The sequence below is a fragment of the Micromys minutus genome (genome assembly GCF_963924665.1).
Source record: "Micromys minutus genome assembly, chromosome: X".
NCBI classification, from domain to species: domain Eukaryota; kingdom Metazoa; phylum Chordata; class Mammalia; order Rodentia; family Muridae; genus Micromys; species Micromys minutus.
The window spans coordinates 122,728,990-122,750,280 of NC_137970.1; the positions used below are offsets into that span (position 1 = coordinate 122,728,990).

The 21,291-nt window shown below is 36.6% G+C and overlaps 1 protein-coding gene across 5 annotated transcripts in view; it reads left to right on the forward strand.

Annotated features, from left to right (window-relative positions):
- Positions 1-21,291, forward strand: part of AFF2 (ALF transcription elongation factor 2) — a gene marked incomplete at both ends in the record, with an annotated part of 471,510 nt that overhangs the window by 406,911 nt on the left and 43,308 nt on the right. The gene's annotated exons all lie outside the window — the stretch shown is intronic.

Here is a 21,291-nt window from a genome sequence, read left to right on the forward strand (position 1 = left end):
ATATTCATCACATTCCTCTATATAATTTCTTAGGAGCTAGAAATATGGACATTTGACCTGCATCTCTTCCCTAGCAGTGTTTATATTCTCTTGTGTTGAAATAAATGATGAAGAACACTGGTATGTAATAACAACATATATTGGAATGTGATAAATACTACTAGAGGAAATTACATCACAGTTGAGTGCTAGAAAGGGTGGGATGTATTGGAAAGCCTTGTGAGGAATGGGCATCTGAGAAAAGCCTCAAAAAGTGAGATGGTAAGTTATGGAGAAGAACATCATATGCAGTACCCCTGAGGCACAGTTGTTCCTGAGGTAACCTAGAAGTAGTAAAGAAAGGGGGTAACTGAAGCTGAGTGAACAAGGATAATAATATTGAGAGAAGAGATGGGAAAGTTTTCTGTAAATCAGATTGTAGAAGAGCTGATGAGCTATTGAAAAGAGTTTGGCTTTGAATGAGTTAGAAGATATTGGAGAACTTTGAGCAGAGGAAAACATTATTCAATTTTTGACATGATAGGATCATAAAAAATCTATCAAGAAAGAACTGAAGGAAGGTTGGAATAAAAATCGAAAACCCAGTATGTGGTATATTGTAATAGTTTTAGCAAACATGTAGTGGCCATTAACAAAGGAATGTGGTTAAAATGTATAGAGTAGAAATATTTCCAGGAAGAATAGTACAAATTTATTGATGGATTAATTGGATACAGTGTAAATAATCTGATGAAGTCATGAATTAGTACAAGATTAGCCCAAGTACCAGTAAAGGTGCTATTTGCTGTTGACTAGGTTATTACAAATGATATCAACTGCATAATAAAATAAGACAATGTAAAGATATTTTTTTAAAAAAATTCGTAAGTCTTTTAATAAGATAAGTTTGAACTTGTGTTAGTTTACTTGGGAAATAATGGTTTTGATTATATTGTCATAGGGGATTAACATTCAGTTCACAAATGACTATTCAGTGTAGACAAACAAAACACACTCTATACATGTTGATACAGGACACAGAGTGTAATAGGCAGGGCCTAGTAATGCAGTGTGTGAGTTTCTTCTTTTTTTTTTAAACAGCTTTATTTTACAAAACAAAGATAAATGTACAGATTTTAAACATTTTTTGCTTAAAATTATACATATTTGTCAGTACTTTTTTCAGATTTTAAAATAATTTTTACATAAAACTATATGAATATATTTTTTAGTCAGTACTTGATTTTTTCAAAGGCTTGACAATATGCATTGAAAACCTAATAGTTACAATGAGCATAAAGTACATGCAAAACAAAACACAACATGGAAATAGTCAAAGTCTTCTTGTTTTGTAAATATTTTTTTGTTTTGTTTTCTTTATTTCTTGGACTTCATATAGTCTGTGAGTTGTTTCTGGGGGAGTACAAGCTTCTGGGATTAGCATCCCACTATCAGTGACTGCATATTATGTCTGTTCTTTTGTGACTGGGTTATCTCACTCAGGATGATATTCTCTAGATGCAGCCATTTTCTTAAGAATTTGGTTAAGTCATTGTTTCTGGTGGCTGAGTAGTATTCCATTGTGTAAATGTACCAAAATTTTTGTATCCATTCATCTTCTGAAGGACATCGGGGTTCTTTCCAGCTTCTGGCTATTATAGAGCCGCTATGAACATTGTGGTGCATATAATTTTGTTGTGTATTAAAGTGTCTCTGGGGTATATGCCCAGAAGTGGAATAGCTGGGTCTTCAGGTAGTACTATATCCAATTTTCTGAGGTATCGCCAGACTGATTTCCAGAGTGGTTGTATTAGTTTGCAACCCCACCAACAGTGGAGAAGTGTTCCTCTTTCTCCACAGCCTCTCCAGCATCTGCTGTCATCTGAGTTTTGGATCTTGGCCAATCTGACTGGTGTGAGGTGGAATCTCAGGGTTTTGATTTGCATTTCCCTGATGGCTAAGGATGTCAAGCACTTCCTCAGATGTTTCTCGGCCATTCGGTGTTCCTCAACTGAGAACGTTTTGTTTAGTTCTGTACCCCATTTTTTAATAGGGTTATTTGATTCTCTGGTGTCTAGCTTTTTGAGTTCCTTGAATACCTTGGATATTAGGCCTCTATCTGATGTGGTGTTGGTAAAGATCTTTTCCCATTCGGTTGGTTGCCGTTTTGTTTTCTTGACTATGTCCTTAGTCTTACAGAAACTTTGCAATCTCATTAAGTCCCATTTGTTAATCTTTGACCTTAGAGCTTGAGACATTGGTGTTGGTGTTTTGTTCAGGAAATTTTCTCCTGTGCCTATATGTTCTAAGGTTTTCCCTAATTTCTCATCTAATAGTTTCAGTGTATCTGGATTAATGTGGAGATCTTTGATCCACTTACACTTGAGCTTTGTACAAGGAGATAAGAAAGGGTCTATTTTCATTCTTTTGCATGCTGAGTGCCAGTTGGACCAGCACCATTTGTTGAATAGGCTGTCCTTTCTCCATTGAATGTTTATGGCTCCTTTGTCAAAAATCAGGTGACCATATACATGAGGGCTCATTTCTGGATCTTCTATTCTATTCCATTGATCCACATGCCTATTTCTGTACCAGTACCATGCAGTTTTCAGTACAATAGCTTGAGGTCAGGGATAGTGATTCCCGCAGATGTTTTCTTGTTGTTGAGGATGGATTTCGCTATTCTAGGTCTTTTGTTATTCCATATGAAATTGCACATTGATTTTTCCAATTCCTTGAAGAACTGGGTTGGAATTTTGATGGGGATTGCATTGAATCTGTAGATTGCTTTTGGTAGGATGGCCAATTTTAAGATGTTGATCTTTCCAATCCATGAGCATGGGAGATCTTTCCATTTTCAGAGATCCTCCTCAATTTCTTTCTTTAGAGGTTTGAAGTTCTTGTCGTACAGGTCCTTCACTTGCTTAGTTAGAGTTACACCAAGGTATTTCATAGTTTTTGTGACGATTGTGAAGGGTACCTTTTCCCTAATTTCTTTCTGTATGGAGATATTTTTAAAGTTTTGTCAATAAATGGCTTAAGCTACTATTATCTACTTGTGATGGGCTTTCTTTTGTTGTTGTTGCTTTGTTTAGTATTAGGAGTGGAAGAAGTCTAAAGTAGAAAAGACCATTTCTCCCCCCTCATCAGTGCTTCCCTTTCCTTTTCCTTTATGGCCATTTATTTGATGTGATTCCATAAGTCTAGTCTATACTTTCATGACCCAAACTAATGGCTGCCAAACATGGACATACATAATAATCAAAAAGGGGTGTTACTAAAATAACAACCATCATTCATTTGGATTATATGTATATATGGACAGTTAAGATTATGTAGGCTTATTCCTATATAAGCACAGATATCAAGTTATCAAAGTATCATGTATTTCAACTATTTAGTCAACTAAATACCCATATCGTGGTTACTAATGAATTTTCAAAATAAAATAGATGATTATCTTAGACACAATATTTTCCCTGGCAAATTTTCTGTATGCATTAGCTTCTGTCTCCCTATAAAGCAAAATGGCTGAAATTAATTTTATTGAGATAAGTTCCTGAGATTGATGAGTTTTCCTAAATGACATTTACTTCTGAGTACACTGATTAACTTCAGATCCTCTTCAGATAGTTCAGAGATAGATTACTTACTCCCAATGTCCTGTGTAGCCACAATTCTATGATTCTGCTATGCCCTTATGAAATCCTTATATAAGCTGTATTTGCCTTCAAAAGCTGGGCATTTACAAAAACAGAAACTTAAGAAACAATAATGGATATTATCTTTAAGCTGTGTATTTGCATCCTAAGGCAGTTCATTCTAACACAGTAGTAAACTTTCATGGCCTTTGTTATCAGAATGACACTCATTCAGATCTTAAAGGAAGCTGTTTAACCTTCCTAAACTGCCCTCCTCTCACATGAAATGAGAGCAATAACAGTGTGTGCATCTATTATGACGGCTAAGTCAAATATCATAAAAGTGGTTATAGTGTATAGCACACAGTATGAGGTTAGTAAGCAGCAGCTATTTCCACAAGCATCATTATCATTATCCTCGTTAACTGAAGAATAACTAGCAAACATGCATCTTCAATCACCAGTGCAATACATTGAAAAGTCTGCAGATAATTTTATGAAAGCATGTGTTTAAAGATATTAGTACATGTTTTCTGATATATCACTCTGAAACTATACATATGGATGGAAAACTGGCTGACAGGCAAAACAAAGAAAAACTTCCAAAACAGGACTGTTTTTTTCCCAGCCACTTACTGTCTGAGACCTTGATCAGAGTCAAAGTGCATATGAGGAAGTGGCTGGAATGAGGTGTTATTTCTTTTATTGTTGGGTATAATGTAAATAATAATTGTGCTAAAAGAACCATGTTTGAGAAAGATACTCTATGTGTAATACCCCACTGACTTATTAGGTCTCAGAACATAGATTTCAAATTCAAGGGTCATGCAAATATGACATATTTTATTACTACATAGAAATTCTCTTTATAAGCTGCAGGTTGTTGACACATTAAGATAAAAATCATTTTTTAATTGGAGACACTCCCCCTACACATGTGTACATATATACAAATGTGAACACACACGTGTAAATCTAAAACCTGAAGACTTTTAGACATGTAAAATCCCAAATATCTTATTTCTACCATCCTTTCCTCCATCTACAGCATGTGTTTGGAGATAATGCTATTGGTGCTTGGGGTTGTTATGGGAAAAGCCGTACAGGCACATTGCAGGCTTCCTGCAGCTTGCACCAGCCAGCCAGCTCCAGAGACTTAGATTCCTTGTGAAACTGCTCATTCTCAGCGCCAGAAGATAAATGAGGACTGCAGTGCAGTAAGCATAGCTCCCCAGTCCTCCCCTCACTGCGATCCGAGTGCTCCACAGTAATTGTTATGCTTTCAATAATAATAATTTTAAAAGGGCAGATCTAAAGGCAAATATCGAGTTTCCTGGCAAACGCAGAATTCAGAGAGATATGTGAAAACAATAATTTAGTTCAGCAATAAATAGAGTATATTTTATACTTCAGGGTTTTTTTTTTTATTTCATTCAGTAAAATCACCATTGTGTAGTAAATGGCATCCCAGAAGATATTTATCAAAGCAGGATAGCTGTGGAGAGAAACACTTCGCATTCACTTTAATATTTCGCCGTGTCTTTTGACATCTTCTTGCCTGGAGATCTAATTCCATTAAATATGTACATCTTTGACTGGAAGACTTCTTCATGTATCTTTCAGATAAATCTTAAAAGTACACAGGATCTGTGGGGCAGCTTTCTTTAAGTGCAAATGAGACACAGTAGAATATTGTCCATGAGGGTTTCCAAGTTATTTATATTCCTGCAGAGCTTTACCTTGCACTCTCTGTGATAACTAGAAGGGAAAAGGTAAAATGCCAATCCACATGCTGTGGAGCACTGTCGAGCTCTATCAGTCATATTCATTCTCTGATATCAAGGAACTTACTTGGTTGATTTCCATTCCTACTAGCTTTATTAGGTACTATCAAAACCCTAACATTTACCTGATTGACAAGAAAAACACAGTGTATCTGAGTGCCAAATTAGCAGTATGCTGGGTAATAGTCCATTACATTTTTGCATTAGGTGTGGTTTCTCTACTCTTCTTCAGTGTGAGACTTCTCTGGGGCCTTGGAGTGCAAGCATAGCTGAATAGGTAGAATTAGTGTTATCTATGAGGTACTCTGGTAGAGCTTTCAAAGCCACTAGCAGTATTAGAAACTGTCTTCAGTGTCTTTTAATACCCCCTACACCTCCAACTTTAAATGTAATTACTGAATTCTCACAGAAAAACTCCGGTCAACCATAAGGCTCAACAAGTATAGAATCTGAAAGTCTGGCTTCTTATGTTCAGTAGCTGCGGAAACGGCAAGCTGTAGTTGAGAAGACCCAGAACTGCATTTGGCAGTAGGAGTGACCAAAATGTCCGCTTTGCTCTACAACAGAACATCGCTACATGTGTTTTGGGCAGTGGTTGTCCAGTAGGTAAAATCTGCCATAGAAAATTCAAACTCACTGAATTATTAAAGTTAGTAGGAACACTGTGAAGCTATTGTAGGGTTTGCATACCCAGGATAATATGACTTTACTCAGAAGTTCAGAACAACAGTATGGGATCCTGCTTCCTTCTACAAGCCTATAAAATTGACAGCTTCTGGCCTAGCTCTGGCCTTATGGGATGGGAGTAGGGCTTTAAATATTACTGATATAAGTAATTTTTTTCTTTGCATTCTGAAACCAGAAGTGAACCTTTATAATGAGGTTCTCTGTTTCCAAATGACCCATGTAAAAAAACATGATTAAGACATTGAAAAGACACACGTGAGTACCCTGAAGAAGCAAAAACACAACCAAGGAAAGAAGAAATTCTAGTCCTTAACCTTGTGCACATGTGAGCACATGCATTCTACACATGTGTGCATGGGCGTGCACACAAGCACGTGCTCCTGTAAACACACACATATCCTAGGCCACTACAGAACATCAGCTTGTCTGACAGAAGCAACCTTCCACAATAAGCACTGGTTTACTATTCCCCCCAGCTATTTGCTATGACTTTGTATCTCCCCTTGTCACCGTCTAATTAAAGTAGCTTTATTCAACTGACTTCCCTATGACTGAAGACAAGTGTATGTTGGGTTTGTTTTATGGTGGAAGAAATGGTGGGAATGGAGAGAAAATACAAAATATGTTGCTTTCGAAAAATTGTTATCAATAGGATAGCCAGATCATGAATGGTACTGTTTTGGCTCAAAGGGGGTGAGCAGGTGTCTTCGATGTCCCAAATGAGCCTTGTGCAAGCTTGTACAAACAAGTGCAGAATCAGGCCTGTTTGTTATTCACACAAACAGAGTTTAAAGCATCTAAATTCCACAGTTCCCAGAATTCAGATGGTGCACAATGGTCCGTAATGAGCAGCACCTGTGCTTACCTCAATTCCCAGCCAGCCCTGAGCGTCGGCACAAAGGGCTTCCTAGAATTTTTTCAATAATAGATTTAGTTATGTCTTTCATAATTGGATTCAAAAGCTCAAAATTTCATTTTCCAACTTGTTCATAAAATTTGTATAAAAAAGTCTGGCATTTATTCAAAAGAAATAGTCTATGAAGGAAAAAATACTTGCAAAACAGCCAACCATTGGTAACCGAGCAGCCAAATTATAGTCCAAGCACTTGGCAAATACACTGTCTTTTTATTATTTCAGTAATTGAATTTCTGTTAAAGCATGGAGCATAATTTTACATGAGGAATTTATTTATAATACAATAGTGTTTCAGTAATAAATGGATTATTATTGTCACTTTTAATGGAGTCTTATGTATTCCCTCTGAGACTGTGAGGCAGACTTAGAGACAGCCACTGCACCAGCGTTGTTTGTAGACAATTGAATTAATTGGAGACAGGGTCATTAACTCGACCTGAATACCTCTGATTGCTTCTGTAAATAAGGTTAGAGAGCAAATGGCTAATCTTCCTTGTCATTATAGATTCCTCTTACATTTTCACACTGCCATGTATATTAAAATCATTTTGCTAAGCAGCTTTTCAGACTCCCTGTATATTTACAGTATCGTCTTGCATGGCATATAACCATAATTGTATCAGACTTATATTACATTTCCCATATCTTTATAAAACATGATACTAGAAAAGATTCTATGTTGAATCACATCTCATAAAAACCATCCGACCAACAAATGAATAAACCACAGTGTATAAAACATCATATTAAAGGAAAGTAAAATCACAAAGCAAAAGTTGCTTTGCTTTCCTCTTGCAGATACAATTTGAATATACAATTAACACGTAATGAGTTCTCAAAGATTCGATCTCTAAAGAAAGAGCATAGGCAGAGAAGCATTGCTTTAAAACCTCCTTGGGTTTCAGTTGGAGCTGTTAAAGTCATGCCCTTTCTTGCCCTTCTGTAACATTAATAACATGCAAATTATAGGAGGTTAGAGTCTTTCTGTTCATTTTTAAAAGTAGTTAACTAAATACCATTTGAAACACAGATATTAAAAGCTTTTAAATGTTTTATTTCTAGAATTATTTTTCATACCACTATCTTGTTATTGGCATAAAAGATATTTAGAAGAGATATGGAGGTGGAAAATCTTCCTATATGAAGATTCTAAAAATTCACAAGGAGAGAAAGAACTACTGAAACAGAATTTTCCAAATCAATTAATAATGTAATTCAGATATAAAGGTGCAACACTATAGATAGTATATTCTATAGTATATACTATAGATAGATAGATAGATAGATAGATAGATAGATAGATAGATAGACAGGCAGATAAAGAGAGAGAGTACATAGTATACAGTAGATAGTATTCTAGTGAGTGTTGGGATTGTTATAAATAAGATACCAGAAAGTAATGGAGAAGTGACAAGATTGGGAAGGGAGACTCAGAAGCAACACAAGAAAGAAGGAAACCTTGTTTATAACAAGATCAAAAACTGCCGAAAAGATTAAAGAGATCATATAAATGAAGGGTAGGTCAAAGCCACGAAAACATACTCTGTCCTACCAAGGAAACAGAAGCCTGCTAGCTTTCCTTAGCACCGGGACTAACGGGATAAAGTGAATCATCGACAACATCCATCTAGAAACAATCCCACTGGCAGTTCTTGTAGACATTTTGCCTTTTAAAGGTTTTATTCTTTAAATTTCAGGCATGCACACACACACACACACAATGTATTTTGATTATAGCCACCCCTCACTCCACTCCACATCAAGCTTTCCCTAGAATCTCGATAACGTTTCTCTTCCACCTTCATGTCTTCCTGACTTGTGGGTCATATACACAGGGTTGTGGTGTCATTACTGTGCATGGATGACTTACCAGTGGCCAGACCTAAAAGTGACTCTACCTCCTCCAGCAATCATCAACTGGCAATTGCACTTTAGCTAGGGGTGGGACCTTTATGAGTTTGTTCACTCCTGCATCCTGGAATTTAAAAACAAATTTATTAATTCCTATTTTATGCATGCACACTACATGTACTCCTGGTTGCTGCCTAAACTAGGGAAGGGCGTCAGATCCCCTGGAACCGGAGTTACAGATGGTTGTGAGCAGCCATATGGGTGCTGGGAATGGAACCTGGGTCTTCTAGAAAATAAACACTAAACCATCACTCTGACCCTTCATACTTGAATTTTCTTCCTTATATTTATGTTTCTAATTTTAATGCTAGCTTGTTAGATGATTATATGTTAACTAATATATTTCCACATATGCTAATAATGAAGAGATGGTTAGAACACAAATGGGGATTGATATAAACATTGGCAGACAACAATATTTCCTTTTATTAATGACTGACTAGTATGTGCTGTAGAACTCAATACCTCAATGCTTATCCAAGTCATAGTAATATTATTTTTAAATTAATACTATGTGCATCATTTGGAGTCTTTTTCCAAAACATATTTTTTCCTTCTTAGCCAGTCTTATAGTTTAGTGTTTTAATTAGGGGCTGAGAATGTCCTTCAGTGATAAGGTATCTGTCTACTATGTGTGAGGCCCAACTGTGTGAGGACATTCATAGTCTACCTGAAGCTAAGCCTAAGATGTGCACTTGTTGAATTTAGCTTTGAAAAACCTGCATTGTTTAAGTTTGCTGTCAGCATTATAAAAAGGTGTCTTCTGCTCAGAACATATGATTCCCTGCTTTTTCTACTGAAGTTATGGAATTCAATTATCTTTTGCTTAATCTCAAAAGATGTTTGTAATTGCCTACTTAAATCCTTTTCATTCAAATCACTCCATTCTTCGGAATTGCTCAGATTTAAAATTCCCCTGCATGACAAGCTTTTCTTAATAATGAAACCAATCACCCCACCTTATTACTAAGAGCCCCTTTCCCCTTATCAAATCCTGTAGTAGTTCTGGTGAAATGCCTGTTTGCTTTTATTTCTTTTTAAATCAGCTTGGAATTGACTGTGTGTACTCATTGGTGACACAGGCTTTCCATTTCTGTGGTTACTGATCTAGATTTACTTGTGAGCACAGCCATTTCACTAGTGGAAGAAAGAAGGCTGTTTATACTTAATTTCCTTATCCCCCATGGCCTTGAACAGACTTTTCTTCTTAATGGCAGAAGTGGTTTGTGTACAGGATCACATGAGCCCTAGCAGCCTGGGAACATGCTCCCTTCTTCTCTATTTTGCACTTGACCTTCTCCAATTTAGCATTGATGAGAAGAGAGATCGTGTTAGCTGGAAGGTAAGCATTTTCACACAGGTTGTATTAAGGGAATAAAGATCTACTTTTCCTTTTGTTGTCACTTAAAATGACAAGTATAGGAAATTTTTTTTAAATGGCCAGTTTTTTTTTTTTTTTTTTACACTAAGTAGGCTTTGAGCAAAAGGTGTAAGATGTCAGTGTTATAAAAGATATAAATATGTTTAGGCAAAAGATAGAAGTAAATTCTTATAGAAACTGTTAGGATTTTCTCTTTCTGTTTAATAATATGTTTTATGTTTAGTAATATATTTTGTGAAATACTAGGATGAATTTCAAGCCAATTGATTATGGGGAAGAAGCATTTTCTTTTTATTAACAGGGAAGTGTCTGTCATAACTAGCAATGCATGTGAGCTGAAGGATATAGTCCTGTCTTTTGTGACAAAACTTCAATTCAACTTCATATTTAATTTCCACTTGATGGAATATTTTTTGCTCCATGAGCAAATTAATTATTGTGCTGAAAAGCATCAACTAGAAAACCAGTTAATATCAGGCTAAGTGCTGTCTAGACTGGTTAATGTATCAAGATCTGAGAGGAGCCCACATTTCATACAAAGTAAAATAGTGGAATTTGTGTTTTAAATAAAACAAGACAGTATGTTTGCATGTAGCACTCATTTTCAAAAAGAGGCATAACATTTATTTCTTATGCTCACAAACATATGAACACTCAGTGATTACTGAAAGCTGTTTCCAAATATCTAAATAAGCTGCATTTTGTTGATGGAACTGAAACAGAACTACTTGAGCACAACTTTTGGTCTATCAGAGAGTGAAGACTGGAAATAGATAAGGAAAATCGTATGTGAAATGAGAATTATGCACATTAAAAAAGTTTTCCCATGCCACTAAGCAGCAATTTTCGAAAAATAAATAGTCAGTAATAGTTCTGAGCACAAAGAAGTTTCTAGTGAGGAAGACAAACTGGTAAGTGTTCACAGAATCTTTAAGTGATTTTACAGAAGGAAGACAGCCAACAACAGCTTTTTCCTTGGGAACTAGTGGCCTAGTCTAAGTTCTCAGTCATTAGGGTTTCCTCTACAATCATAGCAAGAGATGGCATTGCTGGCTCTTCTGTAGAAGCTGGAAGTAGTGATTTCCAGGTTGCAGTTTTGCCACTAACTTGATATTTCTGTCATAAGTAGGAAGTAAGATACATTCAGTGTATGCCGTTTATTTTAGACATTTTGTATGTGTCTTTGAACTAAATGCAGCAAAATATTCCTCAACAAAATGAAAAAACAGTCCGTCAGTATTTTCTCCACCAACTGCTAACCATTTAACTCATTAAGTTACCAAAGGAAACATTTGGGATTAACTAAAAGTCTCTGTTCCCTTTTTAAAAAATATTATCATTAGCTTTTCTGATAGAGGTTCCAACTATGTGACTGGGTGGCCTGGAACTCACTTAGGATCCTAGTCTGTCATTGACGTCAGATATTTTCCTACCTCTACCTCTCTGGTGCTGGGATTGAAAGCATGTCTCACCACAGCCAGCCCTAGTACGATTTGATATGATTAAAATGATGTGTTGTACAGTTCATATTACTTTCATCTTCTCAAGGTAGAACTTTTATCCCCTTTGCATTTTCCCCACCTCACAGCACACACACTCACACACATGCACACACAGTCTCTCTCTTTCTCTCTCTCTCTCTTTCTCTCTCTCTCTCTCTCTCTCTCTCTCTCTCTCTCTCTCTCTCTCTCTCTCTCTCTCTCTCTCTCTCTCTCTCTCCAGACCCCACATGTCTCAAGCACATAACTAAGAAGCTCTGGACCTTCTTTGTTAAAATTGTTAAATTTCTGCTTCCTCTTCTTAAAGCCACGAAATCCCATGTCATAAGTAAGTAGCAAGGCTATTGGAGTAAACTTCCTAGAAAGTACCAAGTGCCTCATCATTAATAAAATTTTTTCTAGGCTTGTTAATCTGATGATGACAATACCCTGAAGAGACCATAGGGTCATGGTACATACAATAAGGAGGATAAGTACCTATTCATAGGACAGGCAAAGGATGCTTCTGGAGACAGTTCAGTTTTTTCCAGAGATCTGTGAAAAGATATGATTATTCTTTTATTCTATGGTATCTTAAACACACTAAGCTTTTTATAGTGTGTTGTTTATAAAACCTCTTGACTTAGAAGCTGACAGTCTTACTCCAGTGTTTGTGATATGTCAGACAGCATCACTGATAAAGAGATTGGCACTGAGAGACATTTGAGAAGAAAATAGTCTAGAGGAAATGGAAGAGAGATGCCAAATTCTCAATCCTGCAGCAAGTGTAAGCCTGATAGGCAACAAGACAAGAGACCTCAGGCAGGTAGAAGGCTGCAGCCTGTGCCAAGACATCCTAAATCTGTCTCCAGAGTACCTGAGCTGTCTCAGTGTACTTTGTGTTTTCTCATGGAATCTGGCATTAGGATCCCATAGGCTCTCCTGGCAAGTAGCTTGGCTCTATCTCCAAACCAGTTCAAGAAGCACAGTGACTCATACATGAAGGTCACCCAGTCAAAATACATAACTTACTTCACCTAATATTTGTGATGAATATAATTCATTAATGGGAGGTTTGACCACTGTATAGAGACTCTTGGAGACCTACTTTAGGATCCTCAAGAGTACCAGCTGACAAACATTTATTGTTTTTTGGAGACCAGGATCTTAGGGTTCAGTGATCACATCTGCTTGCTTCTTTTGTTCCCAATGTTAAACTCAATTTTTAAAAACAAAAGGTACCAAAGCATGGTTTCCCACACCTATTGGTTTTCTGATTATATAAGCTCTGTATGGTAACAGAAAAGTTGATGTGGATTCAAAATTCCACAGGCAAATTAAAATACTACAAAATGTTAATGCTTTGAAGATATAACATGCCATTAGCAAACACTAGCTAGTCTTCCGAGAGTCTTCCCCAGCGTTATCTTAATAAGTACTATGGTGGGGTAGAATTCACTGTTTTTATTTTATTTTTGTTAAGTTTCTGAAGTACTAGTCATGTTGCTCTTGTAGAATACTGAACATTAGTATTCATAGCTGTAAAATGGAAGCAGTATGGTATATAAGTGTTGGCATGCACTGAAAGGGATGTAGGGAAATTTCAAATAATCTAGTCCTTGGTACATTGTATACAGTCAGTATGTTGTACCCATATCTAGCACTGTCATAATAGTTGTCTACTAGAAGTAGTCATCAATATAATCTGGAATCATCCAAAATTTTGGTTTAGACAGAAGCATCTCACTTCAAAACCCCATTACTATACCTTTAGGCACATCAAGCATGGAAGAATAATGCATTTGGGTAATTACTGGAACAGATAAAGGCCTAAAGAATGTTTCAAACTGAACCCTCTTCTTATTAAAAGGTGTCTAATAAGAACTATTTAAGAAGCTGAGTTTGGATTTATAGCACCTACATAAAAAACTAGCTACAGTGGAACACAGTAAGTACCTTCAACCCCTCTGCTTAGGCAATTGTGCAAGGGTTGGGACAAAGACAGGCAGGTAAATCTGTACATCACACTGCCCAAGCTAGCAAGTCTAGCCAACAGAATTCGTTTCAGATTTAATGAGAAACCCTGTCTCCATAAATGAGGTAGAGAGTAATGAAAGTCACTCAGTGTTAATCTCTGGCCTTTCTACATGTACAAACATGGGCTTTACACACAAACATGGGTTTTACACACCACATGTGTGTGTGCACCTACATACACTCTAACATAAAAGCTTAAATTTTAGTAAATATAGTAAAAATGACAGAGAACAGCCAACATTTTGTTATTAAAGGTGGAAAAATAATTATGGAAATGCATATATGGTACCAAAATTGTGTTTTATCCTATAATGTCAAATTTGTAGCACATTAAGTTATTTTTCTTCCAATCTTACATGCTTCCTGGTCATAACAATATACTCTTTCTAGAGCTGTCAGGGGGACTGTAGCTATTTAAGTGGACTGAAATTGGGCCCAGCCAAGAAAATCCCAAGGATCTTGATCTGGTTAGTCCACTAAAATCACACCTCAGATCTGATTGATTTTTAAGTACATGCAATTATGAAAAGCCATTACCACAATTTTTTCATTATTATCTCTTCAGTAAGGGCACAGCTTCTAGTAAATGAGGAGAAACAGACACTGCCAATCAGTTTCATTTCTGACAGCTTCAAAATATCAGTTTGCAGTTACTCTGACTGATTCACCTCTTCTCTTGGTGACAATGATCCTGAATCTGAGATCTTCTCCCTAGCTCATCAGTTGGCTCTCGTGCTTCTCAGGGTGGCCTTGCTTATAGACTTTGAAGGAAAATGATATTTCATAAACACTGAAAAATGTGCTAAAGTATAATCTTCTGTGGTCAATATTTTATTCATTTGTATTAGGATCCTGTATTCTTTTCCTTATCTCAAATTAGTAGCTTATAGCGTATCATAGGAAATTATTTCAAAAAATACAAGTTTGTTATCAGAGTTCTGGAGTTCAAAACTTGGTCATGAGCCTCACTAGACAAAACTCAAGGGGTGAGCTGCATTTCTTATTGAAGCCTAGAAGGATAAATAGTTTTTTGTTTATTTGTGCTATTGGCACAATTTATTATCTTCAATTTTCTTGATGGCTCTAAACTAAGTTTAATTCCCAGCTTTTAGAGCCTGTCACACTCCCTGACCTTCTTCCATTATCAAAGGCAGCAGATCAAATCCTCACTTAGTCCTCTGAATTCTTTCTCTTGGAAGGATAATTGTGATCAAACCAGGCTCATCTGGATAAACTGGAATAATCTTTTATCTCAAGATCTTTAATTTATTGATAAATGCCAAATCCTATTGACTATTAAAGCTCATATATTCCCTAGTTTCAGGGATAATAGTGTGTATGTTACTGATGGTCAGTTATTATTCTGCCAACCGCAGACCCCTCCAGTCATTCACAGATTTAAAATCAAGTGATTCAAAAAAATGAAGGAGTGGGTAAATATGTATGGATCAGACTTCATTAAAAACAGAAGGATCAGCTAGCAAAATAAGTATTGTATACATACATGTTGGAAAAATATATCTTTGAAGCTGTGTATGGCACAGATCACAAGTAAACATGAACTAACTGCTTATCATTTTTCAAAGCATTTTCAAAGAATATCCTCACTTTCAATGTTTGAGATAATATTCGTATATAAGATATTTTGCCTTTTAATGGTGTTCAAGGGTCATCTTATTTTCTCCTGCCACTTCATCCCCTCTTAGCAGAGCAACTCTACTTTTTGTCTACAACATACATTATGCTTCTGCTTAACCTCTGTATTGTTTCCCACTCTTGATGTCCTTTCCACCAGACAAATGGATTAAGGTAACAAGCCTCGAAGACATATGCGAAAATTAAAACTTCTTAAAATGCTAAGAAAGTGGTTTGTTCTCATTCCATGGAAAAAGTCCATAGTTCAGAAGCTCTGCTCCTATTGACTTAGTATTTCTAGAGCAAGTGTATTCCTGGGATTCTCAAATGCAGAGTTTTATAAGTTAATTTTTATTTTTAAAAATTCATAAAGTGCAGGCCATTTGCCACCGAGAACAACAGAGATCAAGGGACACAGGCCTAGCAAGACTGTGCTGAAAATAACCAGGGCGCATAGAGGGCTAAGCCTAGCGCTCCATAGGTGTGGCCCTCTGGTTGATCCAGGAAAGTGGGAAACCTGCCTTAGAGAGTCGAGTCTACCAGGAAGGCCCTAGCGTGCAGACCAAACACTCAATCCATTTGCCATCTAAAACAGCAGAGATCCAGGGACACAGGCCAGGTACACGGGAGAGATGGAAACCAATCACTGACAACAAGACCACGTATAATCACAGACAACAAGATGGCAAGAGGAAAGCGAAAAAACTTACCCAATGGAAACCAAGACAACTTGGGAACATTAGAATCCAGCACTCCCATCACAGTAAGCAGCAGAATGCCAAACACTTAAGAAAAAGAAGACTCAGACCTGAAATCATACCTCAAGATGATGATGGAGATCTTTAAGAAGAGTGTGAATAACTCACTTAAACAAAAATGGGAGAAAAAGCATAAAGAAATAGAAGCTTTTAAAGAGGAAACATGAAAAACACTCAAAGAAATTAAATAACTAGAGGAAAACAGAACCAAAGAAATGAAGGAATTGAAGAAGGAATTTAAAATGGAAATGGAAACAATAAAGAAAATACTAAAAGAGACAACCCTGGAGGTAGAAAAACTAATAAAGGAATCAGGAGTCACAATACAAGTGTCTCCAACAGACTACAAGAGAAGGAAGAGAGAATTTCAGGGGCTGAAGAATACATGGAAAACATAAACAAAAAAGTCAGAGAAGATGCAAAAGCAAAAAAGCTCCTAACCCAAAATATCCAGGAGATCCAGGACACAATGAGAATACCAAACCTAAGGATAACAGGAATAGAAGAGGGTGAAGAATATCAACTAAGAGGAACAGTAAATATCTTCAACAAAATTGTAGAAGAAAACTTTCCTACCCTTAAGAATAAGAAGACCATGAGCATAAAAGAAGCCCACAGAACTTCAAATAGGTTGGACCAGAAATGAAATTCTTCCTGACACATAATAGTCAAAACACCAAGTGCCCAAAGCAAAGAAAGAATACTAAAAGCAGTAAGGGAAAAAGGTCATGTAACATATAAAGGCAGATCAATCGGAATCACACTCAACATCTCAACAGAGACTATAAAAGCTAAAAGATCCTGGACAGATATCATGCAGACCTTAAGAGAACACAAGTGTCAACCCAAGCTACTATACCCAGCAAAAAGTCTCAATCATCATAGATGGAGATACCAATACAACCCTATTAAAAATGGGGTACAGACTTAAACAAAAAGTTCTCAACTGAGGAATATCGAATGGCCGAGAAGCATCTAAGGAAGTGCTCAACATCCTTAGCCATCAGGGAAATGCAAATCAAGACAACCCTGAGATTCCACCTCACACCAGTCAGATTGGCCAAGATCCAAATCTCAGATGACAGCAGATACTGGTGAGGATGTGGAGAAAGAAGAACACTTCTCCACTGTTGGTGGGGTTGTAAACTGATACAACCACTCTGGAAATCAGTCTGGTGATTCCTCAGAAAATTGGAGACCCAGTTATTCCACTTCTGGGCATATACCCCAGAGAAGCTCCATGTACCACAGTGTTCATAGCAGCTCTATTTATAATAGCCAGAAGCTGGAAATAGCCCAGATTTCCTTCAGTAGATGAATGGATACAAAAATTGTGGTACATTTACACAATGGTATCCTACTCAGCTATCAGAAACAATGACTTAACGAAATTCTTAAGAAAATGGATGCATCTAGAGAATATCATCCTGAGTGAGATAACCCAGTCACAATGAAACAGACATAATATACAGTCACTGGTAATTGCATACTAACCCCAGAAAGCTCTGAACACCCCAGAAACAACTCACAGACTATATGAAGTTCAAAAAAAGGCCAAAAATGAAAAATCATTATTTTTAAACTTTACACACCAAGAAAACTTTGACTTTTTCCAGGTTACATCTTGTTTTACATGTACTTTATGCTCATTGTAACTAGTAAGATTTTAATGCATACTATCAAACCTTTAAAAAATTCAAGTACTGACAAAAATTTATTCATATACTTTTATGCAAAAATGCTTTTAAAATCTGTACATTTATCTCTGTTTTTTAAAATAAAGTTGTTCAATTAAAAAATTCATAAAGTAAAACTTTAGAGGATGAGAGGTAAGATTAAATAGAGATCTCTTCACAACTTAATTATGAACTGAATTATAAAATTGTTCTAAATTGGCCTGTAGACTTACATGTGATCCTTCTAAAATTAGGAAAATAGGATGTTAAAATGTGTACAAGTCTCAACTAAGAGAAAAAAATTAATTCAGGTCTATCTTGAAATATATGCAATGCTGCATGTCTTTGTCAAATTCTGTGTCTTTGGCCATTTGCTGCTCATATCAGTATCTCCAGGACTTTCTTGTTAAAATTTCCCATTTACAAAAATATCACCTATTATAGAATCCAAACTTTCTTTTGGATGCCCACATACACTTATTAAGCAAATTGATTAGTTCATAATTTTCTTTACTCATTGTACTGGCTGGTTTTGTGTCGACTTGACACAAGCTGGAATTATCACAGAGAAAGGAGCCTCAGTTTAGGAAATGCCTCCATGAGATCCAGCTGTAAGGCATTTTCTCAACTAGTGATCAAGGGGGGGAAGGGGCAGCCCATTGTGTGTGGTGCCATCCCTGGGCTGGTAGACCTGGGCTCTATAAGAAAGCAGGCTGAGCAAGTCAGGGCAAGCAAGCCAGGAAGTAAGATCCCTCCATGGCCTCTGCATCAGCTCCTGCTTCCTGACCTGCTTGAATTCCAGTCCTGACTTCCTTTGGTGATAAACAGTGATATCGAAGTGTAAGCTGAATAAACCCTTTCCTCCCCAACTTGCTTCTTAGTCATGATGTTTGTGCAGCAATAGAAACCCTGACTAAGACACTCATTATGAAAGGAACTTGTAGTTGAATTTGGAGCAGACTTCAAGAACATTAATATAAATACATGGTTTTCTTAAAGCTGCCAACCTGAATTAGTGAAAAGCCTAAGCCATAAAACAGCTCTTCCAGGATAGAAACTCCACAGGAAGACCGAGTCAACTCACCAGGATCCTTGGGGCTCCAAGTCCAAGAACATACATGGGCTGGACCTAGGACCCCCCTCATATATGTAGCAGATGTGAAGCTTGACTTTCATGTGGGTCCTGAACGACTGGACCATGGGGCCATCCCAAAACCTGTTGCATGCCTACAGATCCTGTTCCCCAAACTGGGTTGCCTTATCTGGCATCAGTGGGAGAGGTTGTGCCTAATACTGTGTTGATTTGAAGAGCCATCAGTGGGAGATATCCAGGAGGGTTCTCCCTTCTCAGAGGAGGAAAGGGGTGACTGGGAGAGAGACTATATGATGGGGAACTGGGTAGAGGGGAATGCAAAGTGACTGAACTAATAAAAAACAGCTCTTCAAGAATATATTGTTTAATATTCCAGTTTGGCAAGAGTTGTGTGACTGATGAAGTGCAGTTGAGAGAAGGTTCTTTGAGGCCCACACACTTTAGTTCCTAGAGTCTCAGAGCCTTTGAGTAAGAAGATATCTTAAATAGCATCCAAGCCCACTCCATACCTACAGTTGCAATCTCTCTATCAAAGTTTTCACCGCCACTTTGCTACGTGGTCACTGATTTGCAGAAAATATCTTACTTCATTTGGAAAAAAAAAAAAAACATTTGAAAATTTAGAAGTGAAATATTCCACACTAGATGCCTAGATGTCTATCCCCTTGTTATCTTCGAGGGTATTCTTTATGTCGCTCCCTTTCTCAAAGGACAGACCTTTGGGTTGTTCAAATCTATAATCTACCCACTTTTCTATCCCCATCACTTTCCATCAAATAGTCCTGGCTTCTTCAATACGGTTTCAAGCCTCTGCTTTTCTTGCATTTCTCATTAATTTTGGTGTCACAAATTGATCCCAATTATTTCTGGAAATGTTTATTCAATATAATCATTAATATATTCTAGAATACCTATCTGTGCAATATATATATATATATATATATATATATATATATATATATATACACTATACTATATTCTAGGATATAGTATGTAGTAGTTGATGTACCGTCTTTTAAATTGTTTAATTTCTCTCAGCCCTCTCAAGATCCTTAGACCAGATAAGAGATAACCCTGTCTAAAGAAGCCATTTTAATCCTCCCCAATTTCCCTCCCAGTGGCCTACGCAGATCTCTCTCGAGTCTCACCTCTAGCCTGTGCTGCAACCATGATGACAAAATGAATGAAATTGGAGTTAAAATGAAGCCTTGCTTCACTGAGTAAGGCTGACTCACTGATGGATACAGCAGCAAAACTGATCTGTGAAAGACTGAACAGTTAGTTGACTTTGAAGTTGTTAGAAACTTGTGTTATACTCTATTAGGATTTAAGTCATAGAATACATAGTATGGAGCAGTTAATGCTAGTGCACTAAATGTTAGTGATCTTAATATCACACGTTGGAACCACTAGCATTCTTTAGAAATGTAGTTTATATAAATATGAGAATAAATGGTGTGTGGAAAATAATTTTAATGTAGCCTTGGTAAATGGGGATATATAAATTATGTATTGCTCCTTCATATTCTATGTACAATTAAGTATTGCATCCACTGGATTCATTCACAGTCAGTTTAGTACACATTTTAAAAAGAAATTAATGACTTATGGAAATAAATGTAGTAGAAGAGGGAATTTAGCTGACCAGCTAACAGTTTTGAGATACTAAGTGAAATGTCTGATGTTCTGCCAGCCTGAAAGTTCCAGAGTAGATTCCAGACACGAGTCAGGGCCTGAAGCAATTACTCTCGTGTTGATATTTGTTCTGTTATGAAGATAGTATTTCATTCTTAGCTTCATTTGTTTCTGGGAATAGTTCATAGGAAGTGAGGCTTAGACTCAGTTATACTGTTTCCATTACTTAGTAGAATGAATGTAGTTGTTTTTACTATTGCCCAGGATCACTTAATTGTGATTCTGAAATTCAGAAAGTTCTAGAACTTTCTTTTTATGTTTGAAACAAATTCAGTTGATGACATCTTTGATCTAAACAAGTGTAAATCACACTGTGAAGGTTATTGAAGCAATGTTGAGTTTCATTAAGGGGTCTGATTGAGCATACTATATGTATTTATGTATGACTTATATTCAACATAATAATTTTGAGGTTTTAAAAATCTGCATACAAAAATGCATTTGTCCTCAGAATGTCTTTGGATAAAGCAAACTTACTTTAAACTTACACATTTACAGTTGTCCTAATATTGTGGAGCTTACATTCTTAGTTTATGAATAAGTTGCTTCTGGTAAGTAAACTAGCTGTGCTTTGTGTAATTTATGTTAGTGCATTTTATCTTAAGTGTACAAACTTTTGA